The sequence below is a fragment of the Triticum aestivum genome, chromosome 5B, assembly GCF_018294505.1.
Source record: "Triticum aestivum cultivar Chinese Spring chromosome 5B, IWGSC CS RefSeq v2.1, whole genome shotgun sequence".
In the NCBI taxonomy this organism is placed as follows: domain Eukaryota; kingdom Viridiplantae; phylum Streptophyta; class Magnoliopsida; order Poales; family Poaceae; genus Triticum; species Triticum aestivum.
The window spans coordinates 112,104,163-112,125,549 of NC_057807.1; positions in this window are offsets into that span (position 1 = coordinate 112,104,163).

The following is a 21,387-nucleotide window of genomic DNA, read 5'->3' on the forward strand; positions in this document are numbered from 1 at the left end:
CGGTGCTGGAGGGGTGATCGTCCGAGCTGAAGGTCAAATCGGATTTGGGTGCCACCCAGCCCGGGAGGGGGGGGGGGCTTCACAGCGCATGAGGACGGCACCGATCTGGCGGACGAACGGCTTGACGTGGCGGCTCGAAGGTGGCGACTGCGAGCCGCCTCGGAGAGCTGCGACGACCGGGGGTGCCGGCTCAACATAATGGGCGAGGAAGAGGCTGCGCAACTCCTCCCAGGAGGCCACAGAAGCCGCTGGCTGGTGGAGCAACCACATTCATGGGACGCCAGTGAGGGCCATGGGCAGCTAGTTAGCCATGACCCTATCATCGCCCCTAGCCTCGAGGACGGACCTCTCATACGCCAGCAGGAAACCCAGCGGATCGGCCGCGCCGTCGTAGTGCGGCGGCATGTCTGGCTTGAACTTGTTCGGCCACCGCACTTGTCGCAAGGCGGGGGCCAGGTCTCGGAGCCCCCGGTACCCGCGCCAGCGTCGACAGCCGGAGCAGGCGGCAGGTTGCCTGCCATGAGGGCGGAGCGCGATGCTGATGGAGAGCGGGCCGATGAAAGGGAGAGCTTTGGCGCACCCCTACCTGGCGCGCCAAATGTCGGATGTTGGGTTCCGGTAGACCCTTAAGGTTCGAACTCTGGGGTGCGCTCGAAGATCTTCCGCCTACCAATCCTCGTCCAAACGTTCCACAATAATCAAAGCTAACACGATGAACAACACGAGGGACACAAGATTTATATTGGTTTGGGCCACCGTTGTGGTGTAATACCCTACTCCAGTGTGTGGTGTGGTGGATTGCCTCAGGGGCTGATGATGAACAGTACAAGGGGAAGAATAGCCTCGCAAGAGGTGTTCTTGGGCTGGTGCGATGAACTACTTGGGAGAGTTCGATCGCCTCTCGATCTGATGGGGACTCTATGAGATGCCCTCTACTGTGGTGGCTAGCTATATATATAGAGGCCCTGGTCCTCTTCCCAAATATTGAGCGGGAAGGGCGCCAACAATGGCCATTTTGAAGGGGAACATCTAGTACAAGCTATCCTGACTAAAGTTGGCCTTCGGCTGCCAAAGGCACTGGCGATGGCGCTGCCTTGGGCTCCACGGTGACCTCCATCCTGCCGCTCTGCTGGTCCTGGTCTCGTTGCATCGAAATGGTAACCTTTGCCTGATGCCTCGGTACTCCAAGCCTGTGCTTGCCCCCTTTACACCAAAGAGGAAACAAGGACACTACGCAGGCCGGCGCCCGCCTGGCGCCCTGCCTGGTCTTGATCGTCAAGACTTGCATCACGAGCACCTCACGAGGTAGCCTTGCCTTGATCTCTTCGCCTCCTTGCGAGTCTGCCTGGCGAGGCCACTCTTGAGGAAGCCTTGCATCGTCCACCCCGTGAGGCTTGGCCCCTCGCGAGGGTCTTGAGTTTGCGTTGATGAAGATGGGCCGTACTGGGCCACCACTCGAGCCACGCCGCAGGCCACAGGCAGGCAAGTCCGGGGACCCCCGTTTCCAGAACGGCGACAATAGCAATTCATCATATAGCAGCAGCAACTCATAGCAATTCATCATATAGCAGCAGCAGGAGTAGCTTATAGCAACTCATCATATAGCAGCCACAGCTCATAGCAATTCATCGTATAGTAGCAGGAGCTCATAGCAATTCATCATATAGCAGCATCTCGTAGCAATGCATCATATAGCAGGAGCAGCTCATAGAAATTCATCGTATAGCGGATCAGAATGAAAATTTGGCAAAAAAACCAGAGGCGATTCTCAACTTGTTGGATGAGCTCATCCTTCAACAGCACCTCAAGGCCACGTCCTGGGAGAAGGGAAGGGGGAACGAGGTGCCTTCTACTAGAGTGGGGCATCAGCCGTAGTTGTGCGGCGACCGCCAAAGTAGTGCGTTGGATGGACCTTATCAAAGCAGCTGCTGGAAACCATGAGAATGAGGGGCGGCGCCAGAGGGAGGAGCAACCGGGGAGATTTGGCCCTACTCGCCGGCCATGTAGCCTAGATGAACAAAGCATCATCGAGGAATAGGCTAAATGGTACTATTGGTGACGGCTCGCTGGAGGAACCCTAGTGCTGTAGGCAGGGGATCGAGGTAAAGGGAAAGGGGAGAGGAGATGCAAGCGGGCACGGCAATGAACACTTGCGTGTTTGTTTTTACTTGAGGGCCAGGAGTGACGCGGGCGTGAGCAGTGGCATTTTGAGTGTAATATAGGCAGACAACAGAGTCATTTCGCTATTCCCCTTCCCTTCAATTTTTAATGAGCTTCTACCTGAAGCACCCCCACCCCCCCAAAGAGAAATAAGTTAAGCCCAAGCCCATAACTCAAAAACGACTTATTTACATATTTTATGGCTTATTTTGATAATAAGCTCTGAAAAGGCGGAATAGAACTGGCCCTTGACCTGCAATTTAATTGTGCGTGCAATGATGAATCACTCTTGCCTGCGATAGTGTACATTTAGGCATCATACATGGCATAACCTAATACATGTGCATTTCATATAGAATCTGAAATATGCAATGTTTATGTTAGTTCATACATTGCACATGATGTTTAAATGCCCTTATTTGGTCAGTCAAGTGATGGTCTTTAAGCCTCCTTCTATGCTTCTTTTCTTGATATGTAATTCAGTGTTGTGCAAGATTTGCTCACACATGTGTTGAATTGCTTGTTTTTATCAGCCAACCATACTAGGATGGTTTGCTTTGATTACTTGTTGTTCTTGACCTAACCAAGCTTATCAATGATTTAAACACTAAGGGCTACTATAGTGGGGGCTTTTATAACTCATAGGTGACATAAATGTTTGGTTGTACACTAAAGTAGGCTCTCCAAGAGTACCTGGAGATCTAGTTCGAAGGTATGCCATGTTTTTACATAGCACACACATAGTAAATGCTCATTTCATTGTGTGCAAGATATGTGGCATGTTTCATTATGTGGTTTTGTTTTGTTATAAACTCATCCTTCGGTGTTGTTCATGGACTGGAAAGTATGCATATTTATCTTCCAAGGAGACCAGTAACTAGTTTGTATCACCTTGCAGAGGGGGTGCAATGAAGATAAGATTTTAGGAAGGAGCCTTGCAAGATAAGGAGGAGTAGCACTGAGCCTGTTCAACCAGTTATGGTAAGTCATTGTATTACAATTACCAGGACATCCTATTTGTCTGATATTGTGCCTGCGTAGGATTCTTCACCTGTAACCCAGTCATTGGGCCATTTGAAACTCCCTCCGCTCACTACTATATGATGTTCTAACTTTTTTTATATCAGATGTATGTAAACACATTTTAATTTTTCTGTTCACTCATTACAGATGTAGTCTACTTTTAAATATCTAAAACATCTTATGGTAGTGAATAGTGTGAACGTGCTTCCTGCTATGGTAGAGTTGACGATGTCATAAATGTCATAACCAAACGCATATTCACGTCATTAGCCTCCCTATCCTTACTAGGATCTTGATTACATACTAGTCGAGATACTTCCTATGGGGCAAAAAATATTACATTACTTGTTCCTTTATATAGTAAATGTAGCTAGGCCATGGATGTTATTGAGGCATGCATGTATGCATGCTGCCAACTCAACAATTCAATTGCTTGTTTGTTTCAAGAATAGTTAAATTGCTCTTTTCAATTGCTTTATTTGTCCTCAGTTAATGAGATGCCCAAATAATGATGCCTGATGTTGGGTACTTGTATAACTATTACTCCCTTCATTCCTAAATATTTGTCTTTCTAGAGATTTCAACAAGTGGCTACATACGAAGCAAAATGAGTGAATCTACACTATAAAATATGTCTATATACATCCGTATGTGGTAGTCTACTTGAAATCTCTAAAAAGACAAATATTTAGGGACGGAGGGAGTAGTTGACATAATTAAAGGCCTTACCATTTAATTACTCTGGCGAAGTGTGCCTGAAGCTTTGAAGTCTATTAACCAACTATTACTGTATGAGGCTCAGAATCTGGTTTATACGAGGCTAATGATTGTATAGTTTTGCTTGCTGTAGTAGGTTTGTATTAATCCCTCTATTGTTCATTATGCTCCCTAAGACTTTAATTGAGCTACACAATGGCCAACTGCTTGCTTACTTATACGCAAGATATATATATATAATGTTCAGTAGCTGCGTGTGGTCTAAATTGTAACCTGTCTGTCTTTTGGATTTTGCCCCAACATCATGCTCCTCTGGTGAGCTAAGAGAGATTTCTGTATGTTGGCTGCACAGACTACCATTTTTTAATTTTTAAAATATCACCTGCTTATGATTCATGATGTGTAACATTATTGTTAGTCCTGTTTTGCCATGTACAAAATAGTCTGTCTTGCTCGCTTCACTGTTGTAACTATATTTTTGCCCTAGTCATGTGTACTTAAAGAAAAATTTCAGGATGAAGTGACATCAACACAAAGATCTGAGTGCAGTGCGGCATGGCAGTTACCAAATGATTTTGGATTGGAATTGGAATATGCCAATGTTCTCGAGCATCAACTACAGGTTGCAGGACAACGTGTACATGATTCTCCACATGTTGAGACTGGAGTTGCAGGTATTAGATGCAGGAGTGAAAGTGCAACTAATCCCTGGGTGGTTTTGGTAATCCTTAACAACATATAGCTCATTGAACTAATGCTCTTTCAAGATGATCATTTTAGAAAGTTCAATGATTGGCATGGCATGGACTAGAGATGTGGACCCCTCCAAATGCTAAGACACATATTGGCAACTAGCTCAAGACTCTACATTTTCTTTTTAGTGATCCAATATCACATTGAGTCCATAGGAAAGTCAATACTGTTAAAAGGGGATGAGGTGTTTCTTAATAGGTTACTTTCTCAAAATGCTCACTGATATGCTCCAAAACCCTCAACCACTTTCTTATATCCACATATGTCCTAAACCTAAAAGTCAAACTCGGCCCCACCGATTTGATATATCCGGCGCCACCGATTTCATTTGACATAGCCACTGTCACAAACCCTAATCAGTTCAGTTTCACCGATAGGGATCTCGGTCTCAGCTAGATGGGATTGCAAATTCTTTGTTTCCCTTCGTAACGTTTTGGTCCCACTGAAATGAGCGATCGGCCCCACCGAGTTTACAATGCAAAATCACTATTTCCTTTTCGTAACGCTTCATTCTCACCGAAGTGAGCGAATCGGTCCAATCGAGTTTGCCTGACCAACTCTATGTGACTATTACTAAAATCGGTCCCACCGAGTTCATGTGATCGGTCACGCTGAGATTACGTCATGCCCTAACCCTAGCGCACCGGTCTCACCGAGTTGATTGTATCGGTCACTCTAACGTTCATATTTTGATCTGAATCGGTCTGATCGAGTTTTACCATTCGGTCTCACCGAGTTTGGGAATCCATGTGTAATGGTTAGATTTTGTGTGGAGGCTATATATACCCCTACACCCATTCTTCATTCATGGAGAGAGCCATCAAAACATGCCTACACTTCCACTACTCATTTTCTGAGAGAGAACCACCTACTCATATGTTGAGACCAAGACATTCCATTCCAACCACAAGAATCTTGATCTCTAGCCTTCCCCAAGTTGCTTTCCACTCAAATCATCTTTCCATCATAGCCAAATCTATGAGAGAGAGTTGAGTGTTGGGGAGACTATCATTTGAAGCACAAGAGCAAGGATTTCATCATCAACACACCATCTATTACCTTTTGGAGAGTGGTGTCTCCTAGATTGGTTAGGTGTCACTTGGGAGCCTCTGTCAAAATTGTGGAGTTGAACCCGAGGAGTTTGTAAGGGCAAGGAGATCACCTACTTCATGAAGATCTACCCCAAGTGAGGCAAGTCCTTCATGGGCGATGGCCATGGTGGGATAGAAAAGGTTGCTTCTTCGTGGACCCTTCGTGGGTGGAGCCCTCTATGGACATGCGCAATGTTACACTTCGTGGGTTGAAGTCTCCATCAATGTGGATGTACGATAGGACCACCTATCGGAACCATGCAAAAAATCTCCGTGTCAACATTGTCTTTGCTCCCTCCAAACTCCTCCCATTTACTTTCTTGCAATTTGCATGCTTTACTTTACGCTGCTCATATACTCTTTGCATGTTTGCTTGAATTGTATTATGATTGCTTGACTTGTGCTAAATTACTAAAATCTGCCAAGAATTAAACTTGGGAAAAAGTTAAGTTTTTATTTGGTTAAGTAGTCTAATCACCCCCCTCTAGACATACTTTCGGTCCTACAAGTGGTATCAGAGCTTTGGTCTCCATTTGCCTTGATTTCCATAGCTTTGGTGATCATAGCCTTGATTTCACAACCTAGGAGAGTATGGCATTTACCGAGAGAAATTACAACCGTAGAGGTCCTTACTTCGATCGTACTAATTTTGCTAGTTGGAAACATAAGATGAAAATGCATATTCTTGGACATAACCCTACCGTCTGGGCTATTGTGTGTATTGGTTTGCAAGGTGAATTCTTTGATGGGAGAGGACCGGATCATGAAGCTACCGCGGAAGAATTGAAGATGTTGCAATACAATGCTCAAGCTTGCGATATCCTCTTCAACGGATTGTGCCCCGAAGAATTCAACAAAATCAGCCTTCTTGAGAATGCAAAGGAAATTTGGGATACTTTGATTGATATGCACGAAGGTACCAACTCCGTCAAGTAATCCAAGTTGGATGTGCTTTGTTGTCAACTTGACAAGTTCAAAATGAAGGATGGTGAAGGTGTCGCTGAAATGTACTCTAGGCTTGCTCTCATCACAAATGAGATTGCCGTCTTAGGAAGTGAAGGGATGACCAACTAATTCATCATCAAGAAGATCTTGAAAGCGTTGGATGGAAAATATGATACCATGTGCACTTTGATCCAAATGATGCCAAGCTACAAAGATCTCAAGCCAACCGAAGTCACTGGAAGAATTGTTGCTCATGAGATGTCACTCAAGGATAAAGAAGAGCTTCACAACAAGTCTAATGGTGCTTACAAAGCCTCATGTGATGCTCCTACATCATCAAGTGAGAAACAAGCCTTCAATGAAAAATTGAGCTTAATGGTGAAGAACTTCAACAAATTCTACAAGAGTAGAAGCAAGGAATGAAGTTACAAGTCAAGGTCCTACAATGATGAAATTTCTTCTAGTCGTGAGAGAAACTGGTACAATTGTGGAAGACCCGGACACAACTCCAATGAGTGTACGTCTCCCTACAAAAGAAGATAAGACTCACCTAAAAGGAGAATCAAAAGGGAAGAATCACCTCCAAGAGAGAGAAGGAGTAGAGATGATCTTTATGAACGAAGAACCTCTTGAAGAAGCAAGGATTCGGAAAGGAAGGACAAGTCATCAAGGAGCTACACAAAACAAAGACATCAAGCTCATGTTGGTTAATGGGTATCCGGCTCCGACTCCGACCACCACTCCGAGAGAAGTTATCACTCCGACTCCGAATATACTCAAGATGAAGGTGTTTCCGGTCTAGCACTTGTGTCAATCAACTCCTATGTTACATTTGATTCACCAAATGATGGACTTGGAAGATGCTTCATGGCTAAAGGCCCCAAGGTAACACACCCCGAGTATGTTGATTTCAATAGTGATGAAGATGACTTGCTAGGTGATGATGATTTACTTATTGACAACTCTAGTGATGAATACTATGATGAAAATGCTATTAATCATGCTAATCAAGATGAAACAAAGACAATGATGAGAAGGATATTGAGCATCTAACTAAAGAACTAAACACTCTTAACTTAGCTAATGAAACTACTTTAGAAGATCATCAAGAACTTCTAAAAACTCATGAGAAGCCATGCTTCGAGAAACTCAATCTTGAGCAAGAACATGGGTTCCTAAAGGCCATCAATGATGATCTTCAGAATAAAAGTTCTTCTTACATTGTGAAGCGTTCACTCTTGTCTACTTACATGCCACAAGTAAAATATAGCAACAAGAACAAGAAAGATTCTTCTTCTAGTAGTAACAATAATCATGCTAAATCCAATATGGTTGCTTCTAGTAGTTCTCTTGATTCCACTAATGATTCTCTTATCCAAGTTACACTTGAGAAAGAAAATAGCTTATTGAAGGTAATTATAGAGAAAGGTGTTTACAAGAGCCTTGCCAGAAGTAAGCAATTTGAGGAAATTGTACGCAAGCAAGGAAGGCACCGGAAGAATGAAGGTGTTGGTTATGAACGAAAGTTTAATGCTAATGGAGTCGAGTGGGAAGAAGATCAATACCCCAAGACGAAGTTTGTTCCTCAACAAGATAAGTATGATCCTACTTCCTTCGAGGGACACTAGCTCAAGATGATCCTCCACCACAAGACCACAAGCTAAAAGGCAAGGACAAGCTTCAAGAGGAGATTGATGCATTTGAAGATGCTCCAAAAGCTTTGGTTAAGTGGGTTCCCAAGACTACATCAAGTTCTACTTCATCAAGTACATCTACAACCCCAAGGATTCCCATCAAGATGATTGGATCGCGAAGAAGAAGAACTAGAGAGTTCTTGAGGGTGACTCCGCCAACATACTTCACTCATATTCAATTTGGCAAGGACAAGTGCAAACAACTTCCACATCTTGCACTAGTTCAAGGAGCCACAAACCCTCTTGTTGGTAACACAAGGGACAAGTTAATCTAATGCTTTCATGGACAACATCATGTGTGTGCTTCACTCTATGTCTATGGATATCCTTGTTTGTTCCTTGTGGGACTAAACCATGTATGTATTGAAAGTGCAACTCACTCCAAAGGATTGCTCCAAATGATCTACATCAACAATGAGCATCCATATCTTCAACATCTACATGAAGTCATCATCGACAAAACCCAAGGTTAGTTCATCCCTCTTAGGGGGGATATCACATCTAGGGGGAGCTTTACTATAAAATTGAGCTAAAGCAAGTCTAATGGTGTGAACACAACAATGCTTTATGTAAAAGTGGTAACCCCACTTGTGCTTAAACGATGAGTATGACCTATGATCTAATGTTCTCATTTGACTCCTAAGTCAATATACTCATATATAGATGACCTAGTCATCGCCAATTGTTTGATAGATGCTAGAGTGATTGTGCATGCTTTGTCGCATATTTCATTTGCCATTTTATTGTGTGAGCATGTTGATTGCATATTTTTCTCATTCAAGGACATCCATTTGTTGCTTTGATTGTTTGGCTCTTCTTCTTTTGCCAAATGGATGGACGAGAATGTCTAAGAACTTCCTCTAGCTATCTATCCTTTTCTCGTCTCAAACTCTATCCGTGCTACATCACAAAGTTTGAACAAGTCAAATTCAAAGCCTCTAGGTGAGGAGCACTCGGAGTCACTGATTCGTCATAGACTTAAACTTCCAAACCTCTGTGTGTATTTTGGTCTGGCCAATTCATCCATTTCGGTCGCACCGAGTGCACTAGGTTGATCTAGTTTTCAATCTCGGTGAAACCGATTAGAACTCTTCAGTCTCACCGAGTTGCAGTAACCGCTTGCGATTCTGCATCTCGGTGCCACCGAGTTGTTCCACTCGGTGACACCGACAGTGCCAGGATATATATACCAGCGGGTTAAATTTTGGAAATTCCTCCAAAACCTCTTCGCCCGCGTTTGTCCTGCTCTGCCGCCTCGGGTCTTCGGATCACCCTCTCATCACCAGCGACCTCCCGCAGCTGGTCTATGCCGCCGTCAACAGAAATCTTCACCCCCGTTGCCGCCGTAGCAAGCTTATCGCCAAGTTAGGGTATGAGTTCGACACTTTGTGCATTCTTTTACCTCTAATTCCTAGCACAAAGACAATGCCATGTTTCTTTCCAAGTATGAGTTCAATCTATCCAGAGAAAACATCCTTTAGACTAGATTTGATTTGAAAATTTAGGGTTAGGTTTCTGCTGAACTCATCTCGGATCGACCGAATTGTAGAAATCGGTCTCGCCGATTTGGCTTAGGCCATTGCACATGTGATTTTCGGTCTGACCCAAAATTGCAATCGGTGTGACCGAGTTCTGGACTTTATGAAACCCTAGAAATCTCGGACTCACCAAACTGTGTATTGGTCTGACCGATTCCGCTAGTTTAGACTCCAAAGTTGCTTCGGTGTCACCGAGTTTTACAAATCAGTAGCTCCGAAATGCTTTCTGTGGAAAACTAAAACTAAGTTTTTGACTCATTCATTTTGTAACAATTCTGCACTTTGTGATGCTCATCTACTCTATCTCATCTATAACTATTCACAGGGTCAGCTCTTAGTTTGCAGTGCAGTATGTGTGATCAGAGTGACAGCCAGAACAAGTCAGAGGAGCAGATGGACCTAAGGGAGGGCACTAGTCCCTCTGGCACCTTTGATGAGGGTAGCAGGAGCACACCAAGCAACCTGCCTAAGGCACAAACAAGGTAGAGAAAGAAGAAAACATCAGATTCTGAGGATGAGGACTTTGAGGTTGAAGAAGTCAGCTCAAACAAGAAGGTGCTTAAGAAAGAGTATGCTGCTACTGCTTCCACCAAGCCAGGACATCACAAGAAGGCACCTGCCAAGAGAGTGCCTATGTCAAAGGCCAGGGCTTCAACTCAAGAGACAACGTAATTCACTCTTGAGGCCAGAGAAGATGGAGATGGAAAGAACAGAAAAGAAAGGGTCAGGAAAACTGTTGCAAGAGTGTTTGGAAATCCATCTATGAGGAGAGATTATGCTGATGAGGGGTAAGAAGGGGATGTTGCACCTCCTCCCAAGTCGCAAAAGCTGATGGGGGATGCCATCAAGTTTGGAAATGCACCTTCAAAGCCCAAGACTGCTCCCAAAGCTCCAGCTCAATCCTCCAGGACTGCACCCAAGAGAAGAACAAGTCCCCAGTGCATGAAGTTGAAGAAGAAGATGATGAAGCCCAAGTGCTCAGGAAACTCAAGCCAAAGATACCAAACCATGATGATAATCATCCAGTGGCTGAGAACATGAAGGAAAGAAAAGATGCAGGTTTCAGACTATGGAGACAAGCTGATCCATATGCTGTGAGGAGAAGAACTCACTACAAAAAAAAAGACACATCCATGACATTTTGGGCCAAACAAACTTTTTTTCTGTCATACATATGACACTTCTATGATGATAATTGTGACAAAACCCGGTATCATCATAGATGTGGTGGGCTCCTACTTCTATGACAAAAAATCATGACAGAAAATGGGCTTTTCATCCTGGGCAGGCCGGAGACGCGGCTGCATGACATTCTTTGGGCCGTCCATGACGGAAAAAACCATGGTAGAAGCGAGGGGGAGGAAAATTTCGGGGAGTTCCCGGTTACGGTGGGAGGTCGGGAGCCGAGCGATGCGCGTTTCTCTCATACACGTACGCGCGTGTGTGCGAGGCGTTGGCTCTAACTGAACCCGAGCGAGGCGTTGGACTCTAACTGAACCCGAGCGATTACACTTCAGGCTACGCGTTACTGAACCCGAGCGATCGATCGATGGCTGTTAACTGAACCCGATCGAGAGATTCCTTCATTACTGCTGCTAACTGAAGCCGATCAATTGGATGAACAGTCAGTGTTGCGTGGGGGGGGGGGGTGGATGAACAGTGAGTGGTGGCGTTGCCTCTGGATGAACAGGACCCTGTGGTGTGGAGGGCTGGATGAACAGTAGACGGTGGAGGGGTGCCCGTGGAGGGGTGGTTGAACAGGACCCATTGGTGTGGAGGGCTGGATGAATAGTAGACGGTGGAGGGCTGGATGAACAGTAGACGGTGGAGTAGAGCACGGTGGAGGCTGGATGAACAGGAGCCCGTGGAGGCTGGAGGTCGACGGTAGCCCGTGGAGGCTGGAGGAGGTCGACGGTGGAGATGAACAATATCCCATGGAGTCCCGTTTTGCAGTATGCCACACTCCTCACGATGAACAGGGCCCCTGTTTCGACCGTAGCACTCCAACACAAGTCCGTTTCGTCCGTTTTGCGGTACGCCACACCCATCCCGATCAAGAGGACCCCCATTTCGACCGTCGGAGGTCCGTTTCCTCCGTTTTGCGGTACACCACACCCCTCCCGATCAACATGACCCCCGTTTCGACCGTAGGAGGTCCGTTTCGTCCGTTTTGCGGTATGCCACACCCCTCCCAATCAACAGGAACCCCGTTTCGACCGTAGGAGGTCCGTTTCCTCCGTTTTGCGGTACGCCACACCCCTCCCGATCAACAGGACCCCGTTCCGAATGTAGGAGGTCCGTTTCCTCCGTTGTGCGGTACGCCAGGCCTCGTTTCCATCGCCTGTTCCGTCCAAGCCCTCCCGATGAACACGACCACGCATTCCGTTCCGACCCAGCCGGTTGGCTCCCCATGAACATGACGATGACGTTGTTTCTCCATTCCGACCCAGCCATGTACGTATGCGCGAGTAGGCGTTCGAGACCCTGCCTGTATGTTCGTACGTGGCCGTATTTTCTTTCTTGCACCCTCGTCGCTATACGTACGTGTACATGCTACGTTTGCGCCGCTACTACGACACGCGCGCGCCTCTACATCGACCAGTATGTACGAACACGTTCGCGACTAGAATGACAACGCTATGTACGCTTCGACCAGGTGGGTCCCGACTGCCAGGCACTTCCTTGCCTGCGAAGATGTAGCTGGTGGGTCCCAGCAGTCAGGGGGCGAACATTTTTTTTGCCTGGACGCACTTCCTTGCGTGCGAAGATGTAGCTGGTGGGTCCCATCAGTCAGGGTGGCGAATCGTTTTTTTTTTGCCCAGACGCACTTCCTTGTGTGCGAAGATGTAGCTGGTGGGTCCCAGCAGTCAGGGGGGCGAATCATTGTTTTTGCCCGGACGCACTTCCTTGCGTGCGAAGGTGTAGCTGGTGGGTCCCAGCAGTTAGGGGGGAAACGTTTTTTTCGTGAAATACGGTGGCCCGTCCGGTGGGTCCCCGCTTTCAGGTGGAGGAATAATTATTTTCCGCGTAATAAGGAGGCACTTCCTTGCTGCGGCCGTGGACCCAGCTGTCAGCCTCTCCACATACAGTGCATGTCTAATGGAAGTCGTTCCTTGACCACGTTGACCACGCCGCGCCGAGAGCACCAGGGTGGTGGACGACGGCGAGGCCTAGGAAGGGGACGACGGGGAGCTGGGGAAGACGCGGCAGCGGAAGCCCGCGCGGAGAGGTGTATGAGGGTTCACTGGTTCGGCTGCGGTGTGAGGCTCCCGTCGCCGCAGGGCCTGGCCAGCGGTGGGAATAGTAGGGGGCGGTGAGGCATCTGCGGCAGCACATCCGGCCACGGGAAGCAGGAGCATGCGGCACGATCGGTGCTGCTTTGGGCGGCTGGAGCAAGAAGACCAGAGGTTGAAGAAGCGCTACGGCCGTTGGATGGACATCGTACAATCACTGGAGCTAGAATCATTTATATTGACTAAGTTGACAAAGCCCTCCGTCTTCGTCAACTTAGTAGGCCCACAAGTCAGCCTCCCACCAAGGTGGGTCCTAGCTAGCAGGGGGTATTCATTTTTTTGTGCGTAATAAGGAGGCACTTCTGGTGGGTCCGAGCTGATAGCGGGGGGGGGAACGTTTTTTTCGCGAAATACGGTGGCCCGTCGGGTGGGTCCCAGCAGTCAGGGGAAAACGTTTTCTTCGCGAAATACTGGTGGCCCTTCCGGTGGGTCCCTGCTGTCAGGTGGAGGAATAAATATTTTCCGCGTAATAAGGAGGCACTTCCTTGCGGCTGCCGTGGACCCAGCTGTCATCCTCTCCATGTACAGTATTCTTCCGATGGAATTCGGTCGTCGACCACATTGACCACGCCGCGCCGAGAGCACCACGGCGGTGGACGGCGGCGAGGCCTAGGAAGGGGATGACGCGGAGCCGGGGAAGACGCGGTAGTGGATGCCCACGGAGAGGAGTACGAGGGTTCACTGGTTCGGCTGCGCTGCCGTCGCCGCAGAATAACAGGGGGGGTGGGTGAGTGGAGTGGAGGGATGGCCTGGCCAGCGGTGGGAGTAGTATGGGGGCAGTGGGGCCTCCGCGGTAGCACAGCCGGCCACGGGAGGTAGGAGCAGGCGTCACAACTGGCGCTGCTTTGGGCGGCTGGAGCAAGAAGACCAGAGGTTGAAGAAGCACTACGGCCGTTGGATGGACATCATACGGTCAGTCGAGCTAGAATCATGCATATTGACTAAGTTGACAACGCCCTTCGTCGCCGTCAACTTAGTAGGCCCACTATACTAGGTCCCAGCTAGCAAGGGGAGCATTCTGTTTTTTGGCCGTAATAAGGAGGCACTTCCTTGCGTGCGAAGATATAGCTGGTGGGTCCGAGCTGTCAGCGGCGGTAATGTTTTTTTCGTGAAATACAGAGGCCCTTTCGGTGGGTCCCAGATGTCAGGTGGAGGAATCATTATTTTGCGCGTAATAAGGAGGCATTTCCTTGCGTGCGGCCGTGGACCCAGCTGCCAGCCTCTCCTCGTACACTCCACTTCAGATGCATGTTGGTCGTTGACCACGCCACGCCGAGAGCACCAGGGCGGTGGACGACGGCGAGGCCTAGGAAGGGAACGACACGGAGGCAGGGAAGACTCAGCAGTTGTTTCCCACGCGGAGGGGAGTACGACTGTACGAGGGTTTACTGGTTCGTCTGCCGTTGCCGGAGAATAACAGCAAGTGTGGGACTGTGGATGAGTAGAGGGATGGCTAGGCCAGCGATGGGAGTATGGTGGGGCGGTGAGGCCTGCGCGGCAACACAGCCGGCCGCGGGGAGGAGGGAGCAGGCAGTCCCGCCGGTGGTTGTTTGAGGGGTTGGAGCAGGAAGAGCAGATATTGAAGAAGCACGACGGCCGTTGGATGGACATCCAACAGTATACATGCCATTTGTGGAAATCCTCAAATCTGTGGAAAACAGCATACATCCCATCTGCCATTATTTGAAATAGTTTACAGCCCATTTGCTAATTCTTACGGGTTTTTTTGGAGCCCTTATTCTTTTTGTTTGCATTACAGCCCATATTGTGGCCACGGTTAAAAAGTATACGAAATTTTGCATATGTCGGTGCGGTCTGAACTGTTTTTAATCCCGAAATTTCAAGTCACATTCAGACTAATTTTAAAAATAAATGTATGTCAATATAAAATCCAATAAATTGTCTATGCATAAATATCAATGCAATTTAAAATCTCGAAATGAACAAAAGATATTTGAAACTAATTGCCGGTTTGATGTGTTTTAAAAATATACAGCCCATTTCTCATTACTGATAGGCCATTTTCTCGGCCAGCCGAACGAAGCTCTCCTCGTCTTGAAAGATTTGCAGCCCAACAGGCTTGATAAGTGACTTACTTGACAAATCACAAAAAAACTGGGCTAGCCATTTTCAGAAAGAAAAAAAAACTACTGGGCTGGTATGTGGTAAACATAAAATAAAAGGCTGTCTAGACAGGCCAGAGTGTCCCGCACAGCCCAGTTGACACCCTGCTTCTGTCTCAAAAACAAATTAGATAAATGCCACTCCAATTATGGCGATTCATAAAAATGCCACTGCAATTTCCAAACTTTGAAAAATGCCACTGCAATTTTTGCAAACTTTGAAAAACGCCACTGCAGCACTTTAAAAAATGCCACTCCAGACTTCGAAAAATGCCACTAGAAATGGCATGAAATGACATTTTTCAAAGTTTGGAAATTGCAGTGGCATTTCTCGGAGGTATTTACCAAATTAACCCAAAACAAAAATAACTGGGCGAGCTGCTGGGTCCCTGGTGTCAGCCACTCGTTGTGCAATTCTCTCGTTTATTGACTACGTTGACAATGGCATGGGACCCAGATGTTAGAAATCCACGAGGAGGAGCCATTTTTTTATTGGCTTGAAATAAGGAGGCACTTGCTTGCGTACTTCCATGACCTTGGCGGGTCCTTGCTGTCATCCTCTCGACATACAATCATCTCCTGATTGTGTACATGTCAACTTGCTAGGCCCACAAGTCAGCCTCTAAACCCGTGGAGGACAAATACAACCCATTAAAAAAATAATAGCCCATTCCATACGTTCAAACGGAAAGTTCAACATTCAGAGCAAAGTAACAGGTCTGATCCACATATAGAGTACTGAACTTCCACGTTGACAACCATCATAGCCAAGTTAACTATCTACTCCCACTAGACAGGTACTAACTTACTCTTAGCTAACTAGATGATGCCGGCCGCAATCTGTGGTACGCGCTAAACGCCGGCACCAGCGTCCTGCGCCTCGCCTCGGACTTGCCAGAGGTGCGATAGAGCGCGTTGCTCGTGCGCATTGGCCCTTTCCATGCCGGCGTGGTCCATCGAAGCTTCGGCTTCCAAGCGGGAAACCCACTTGATGAGCTGGTAGTAAAAATCAGCATCGCGAACGCGTGCGTGCCCAACAGCCTCCAGTGCTATTTGTCGGGCGCCGGCCTCCACGTAGTCGGCCCAGTTGCGGGCGCTTTGCTCGCGACTCAGAGGGTTGGTGCGCTGCTGCTCCATGTCCCGCTAGCGGCACAAATCGGCGATACGCTGCTCCTCTGCCTGGCGGTTGCGCTCCAACAACTCCTGCTCCTCCGCCATGCGGTCGCGCTCCAACAACTCCTCGATCTATGCATTGCCATCTAAAGACAGATAGAATGCCTCCTCCCTCCGTCTGCCTTCGGTGAAAAACCGAACACTAGTTCCGATGGTGACCGCCTCCGGCGTCACCTACCGCGGACGGGCGGGGCATGGCGGACATGGCGAGCGACATTGGGCCGGTGGGGGCTTATGAAGATATGGCGAGTTGGGTAACGGTGGCACCAGAGAAGACCAGGAAACAGTACTTATAGGGGGAAGGTAGCGCGACGGTCATCGGAATTCGATGCATAATGGCTAGCGCGCTAGCTTGCCGTGGAAAACTAGGGAAACTAAAATTATGACTGTGCCGTCCCGTCCCGTCTGGGTCGCACGCCGGCATGGCGGTCAAACGAGTGCACTCGAATCATCTCCCTCCTTGTCAGTAATGATTTCACAGATTGAAAAAGCCCTCAACAATTAAAGCGTATCTTTTTTTGCATCAGTTAGCTGCCTTAATTACGGACAGCTGCATGCACGCACTTAGAATCGCTCGCAGGCAGTACGAAGCAGCATGCAACGAGTCACAGCCGAGGGCACGCATGCAGCCACTTAAATCGCTGGAATTAATTAGGCTTAAACTTCTGCATGCCGTTAATTATTGCCATGCCTTGGTCTTGCTGCTTTGCTCACAGGACTAATAAACGCGGACGGAGGGATCACCTTGGTTGGTGAGAGGTTTGAATTAAGCCCTGCAAACCGGAAAGGAGGTACTAGTACGTGCGTGATCCGCTATTTATTCGTGTTGGATCGAGTAGGTCGTTTCTTGAATTGAGCCCTGCAAACCGGAAAGGAGGTAGTACGTGCATGATCCGCTATTTATCCATGTAGGATCGATAGTGTAGCTTGTCAGTTTCTTCAGAGGTAGGCATTTTTATCCGTGTAGGATCGATAGTGTAGCTTGTCAGTTTCTTCAGAGGTAGGCATTTTTATTCAAAAAGCTGCCCCTTCGCATCTTGCGTCGCAAATAAAACTGCCAGGAGTGCATTTGTAGGCCAGCTAGTGATCGATCAGTAACTGGTAAACACTGAGCGAACAGAAATAAGTACTCCCTCCGTTCCATTTTAGCTGTCGCTCAAACGGATGTATCTAGCACTAAAATACGTCTACATACATCCGTTTCAGCGACAACTAATATGGAACGGAGGGAGTAACTGTTAATGCATCTCAATGATTCACAGATCATATACAAATATGTAGCTCCAAAAGCAAAGATCAGCCACTTCGGATCTTGTGTCGCAAGACTCTCAACTAAAACTAACTAGTACGATTCCCATACATAAGACCAACATGTTAATGCATCTCAATGATTCATAGATCATATACAAATATGTAGCTCCAAAAGCAAAGATCTAGAAAAAACATCTGTTCTTCCTACTAACATGGATGTTCTCTTGGCCAACATTTAGTACAAACTGAAAGACAAATTTGTTTGTGAAGTCTACAATTCCTCTTGCAAACGTAAGTGGTTTCACCAATAGCTGGAACCATGAGAATGAACCACACATGATGGAGGAACATCCACTGCAATATGATTTGGTCTTCTCTCGATCACACCGCAAGACTATTTTCGGAATACAAACTTTAACTTAGGGAAAATGATGCCAATTGTATAATCAGACCAAAGCAATGAAGCACCTAGTGTTGGCCAGTAAATAGTACATTACTACTTTTCTGCAGTGCATGAAGTGACTATCCAATCTTTGTGTCTATTTTCAAATGGCATTACATGCATTGACTATACTATTCTCTTGTGCAGTTCAACCAAAATTGCGGACACTTTGTTTGTTTGCCAAATAGCAACGGGCAGACATCTCTGTCTACACAAATATCAAGCAGCTAGTAAACATATACCACACCATGTTCGCAGTGATGGAAGAGGTGAAATCGATACAACCAAAATTGAGCATCCAATCATTGAATCATGTCCTGCACCTCCAATGTAGGTCCACCCTGCCAATAAATTCACATGCAAACCACTAGTATTACTATCTAATGACAGTACAAAAAGAGTAGCAAGATAGTAGCAAACCATGTACCTTCGTAATGAACAGCTGATAGTGCCACCAATTGGACATAAAGGTTTGGAAAAAACATGCTCGTAATGTTGAACCAGTTGGACTTTTTGTGCAGTTCCACTAAAATCGAGCATCCCTGTTTGCATAGATCTTGAAAGTGTGATTACTATAAAAGTGGCACTAGTTGAAGCATAGACTCACGAATATAAGCATTCCAATTTCTTAATGGGAAAAGGTAGCAAGACTGTTTCTAACCACCTGTTTGAAGGAATAAATAAAGCAACAACGGCTGATGTCAGGAAGGCATACATTGTTTTTTCTGAAAAACTGAGCCATTCCTGACCTTTCCTCTTCTTTTAAGCAAATTTTGTGCAGTTCTACTAAAATAAAATGCCATCACCGCCTTGACAATTCAGTGACACTATACAAAAGGAAATGACTTAACATTATATCATGATGTCGGGTATGTAGTCGACAGGCATTAGAGACAAACATACAGACCTCCTCCGATAACATAATGAACATTAATTTTAACAAAGGTGTGACTAGCTTTACCGGGATAATTGGAGTGAACCCTACACCCTCTGTTCCTTAATATAAGACGTCATCGCAGTTCAATTTAAAGTACCCAAATGTCTAGTATTTAGAAAAACAGGTAGTAGTTTTCTTGAGCACATATCTGGGAAAGCTTGCCACACTTTATTTATGTCCATACGCTAATGCAACACCATTCGAATACTACAAATATACACTAATCCAGTGACTAGTGCAATAGTAGGGTAGTTATTTTATTTCAAGGTACAGTACAATGGTTTTACTTAACAGATTTCAATAGACTCTAGCACTGGAATGTTTCTATAAGAATTAACAATACAAAATGTAAAGGTAACAAGTTTCAGCATTGGTATACTAGCTGTGCATGAGCATTAAAGCAAATACAGAAGTCTGAAGGTAACTAGCATTATTAACTAATGACAGTATAAAAAATTTGCAAACCATGTACCTCCAAGGTAAGTATCATTTCGAACTCGGGGGGACCTTAAAAATTGCTATCCCAATCTTGATAATCGATCAAACACAAAAACTTGATCGAACGAATTAAGAGAACAGCCGGAGGAGGAGGTGCCCACTCTTGACCTTTCCTCTTATCTTCGTAATTGTCTCTGCAGTTTAACCAAAATAAAGTGACATCAACGCCTTGGCATTTTGGTGACACTGTACAAAAAAATTAACTTATCTCATGAAAGTGAGGTATGTAATCTATAAGCATTAACAGTGCAAAAATCTGAAGGTAGTAACAAGTTTCATCGTTGGTATACTGGCTATGCAACAACATTAGAATGCCTTAGCTAAAAAATATTTAATACATCCACAATCAACAGCTAACCCTGAAATAATCCAGTGACATTAAATGGCATTGCTTAAATTTATCGGTGGCATTAGACTGAGAGCGGCATTAGTTAAATGTGGCATCACTTTAGCAGTATCATTGCTTGACTTGACTGCTGGCGTTATACTAACAGCAAAAAAAGTGGCAATAAGAGCATGGGAGGCCCATTCGGACAGTGGGCGCACCAGTACGATGTACCTCCACGGACGCAGAGTGGTGAGGGACGTATGGTTGCCTACAGCAACAAATATCCAGGCATCATATGTGGATTACATCCCATTTTTGTTCTCTTTAGCCACCTTTTACCTATGTGAGGACAACAAACCGATCGACCTGGTCATTCTCTATTGCATTGTCATGCCTTTCTACCCTTCTTCAACCAAGAGACACGAGACTCGTTCGGTAGCTTCTGATTTCCCCCTCTTCAACCTAGATGCGGGTTTGATGCCTACTCTCTTGGACAGTACAGCCTCCCTTCCTTTCCTTATTCAACCCAGACATGGATTAGTCTGCATGAAGTAGGGTTTCCTTTAATAGTGCAAATTATGGTTTTTGTCTGCATGGCCAGCAGAGCAGAGGATAGCAAATTGGGAAGATGGTGGAGTGGGAAAAGATCCACATGCAACGACGTGTCAGATGGGGCAATAGAACAAGGGTATGGTTCGAAAAGAGGTAGCATACATGAGGGTCGGAGGGAAGTGGCTTCGCTCGTGGTCGTCGTCCTCCGCACACACTACGGCAGCGAACTTGGGGACGGAGGCCATCCCGCGCAGGCGCTAGGTCTGAGAGGACGGCCGTGTCGTCAGTGCATGACCTCGCTCGCCGACGACGAGTGTGTCAACGCTGCACGTCCTTTTCTTTCCCGGCGGATCTGTGACCACCGGTGAGGAGGGAGAGAGGGGCCGTCTTTTTTAGATCTGGAGAGAGGGTGGTAGTGTGAGAAGCAAGTGGGCAGCCCTTGGCAAGAAAGCGCTGAAGCTCCAGCCTATATATCCTTTTTATACTACTAGTATTAGAGGTGGAGTAGTGGTAGAGTAGTTTATATTTTCTCTGTGTACAGTACCAGTTAGTCGTGCTTCAAAACTGAACGGCACACCATTTAAAAAATAAAGGTCGATAACTAATGCGGCACCTCGGGCCAACGCGGCAGATCGCATTTTTCACGAGAAATTACACACCATGTTTCGTTGACATGTGGTCCCATTCCAACATATCAGCGAGACAACGACGAGTAGTAGGAGTATTTCCGAACCAACGTGTAGGCCGGGGCGCCCCTTCGTGAACCGTGGCAAACTGGCAACCGCCCACCGAATCTTCGCCTTTCCCTGTCGATTTTGAACTGCTGTCGCACGCTCTTCCTCTCCCTCCTCCATTTTCCTTCAGCCCTT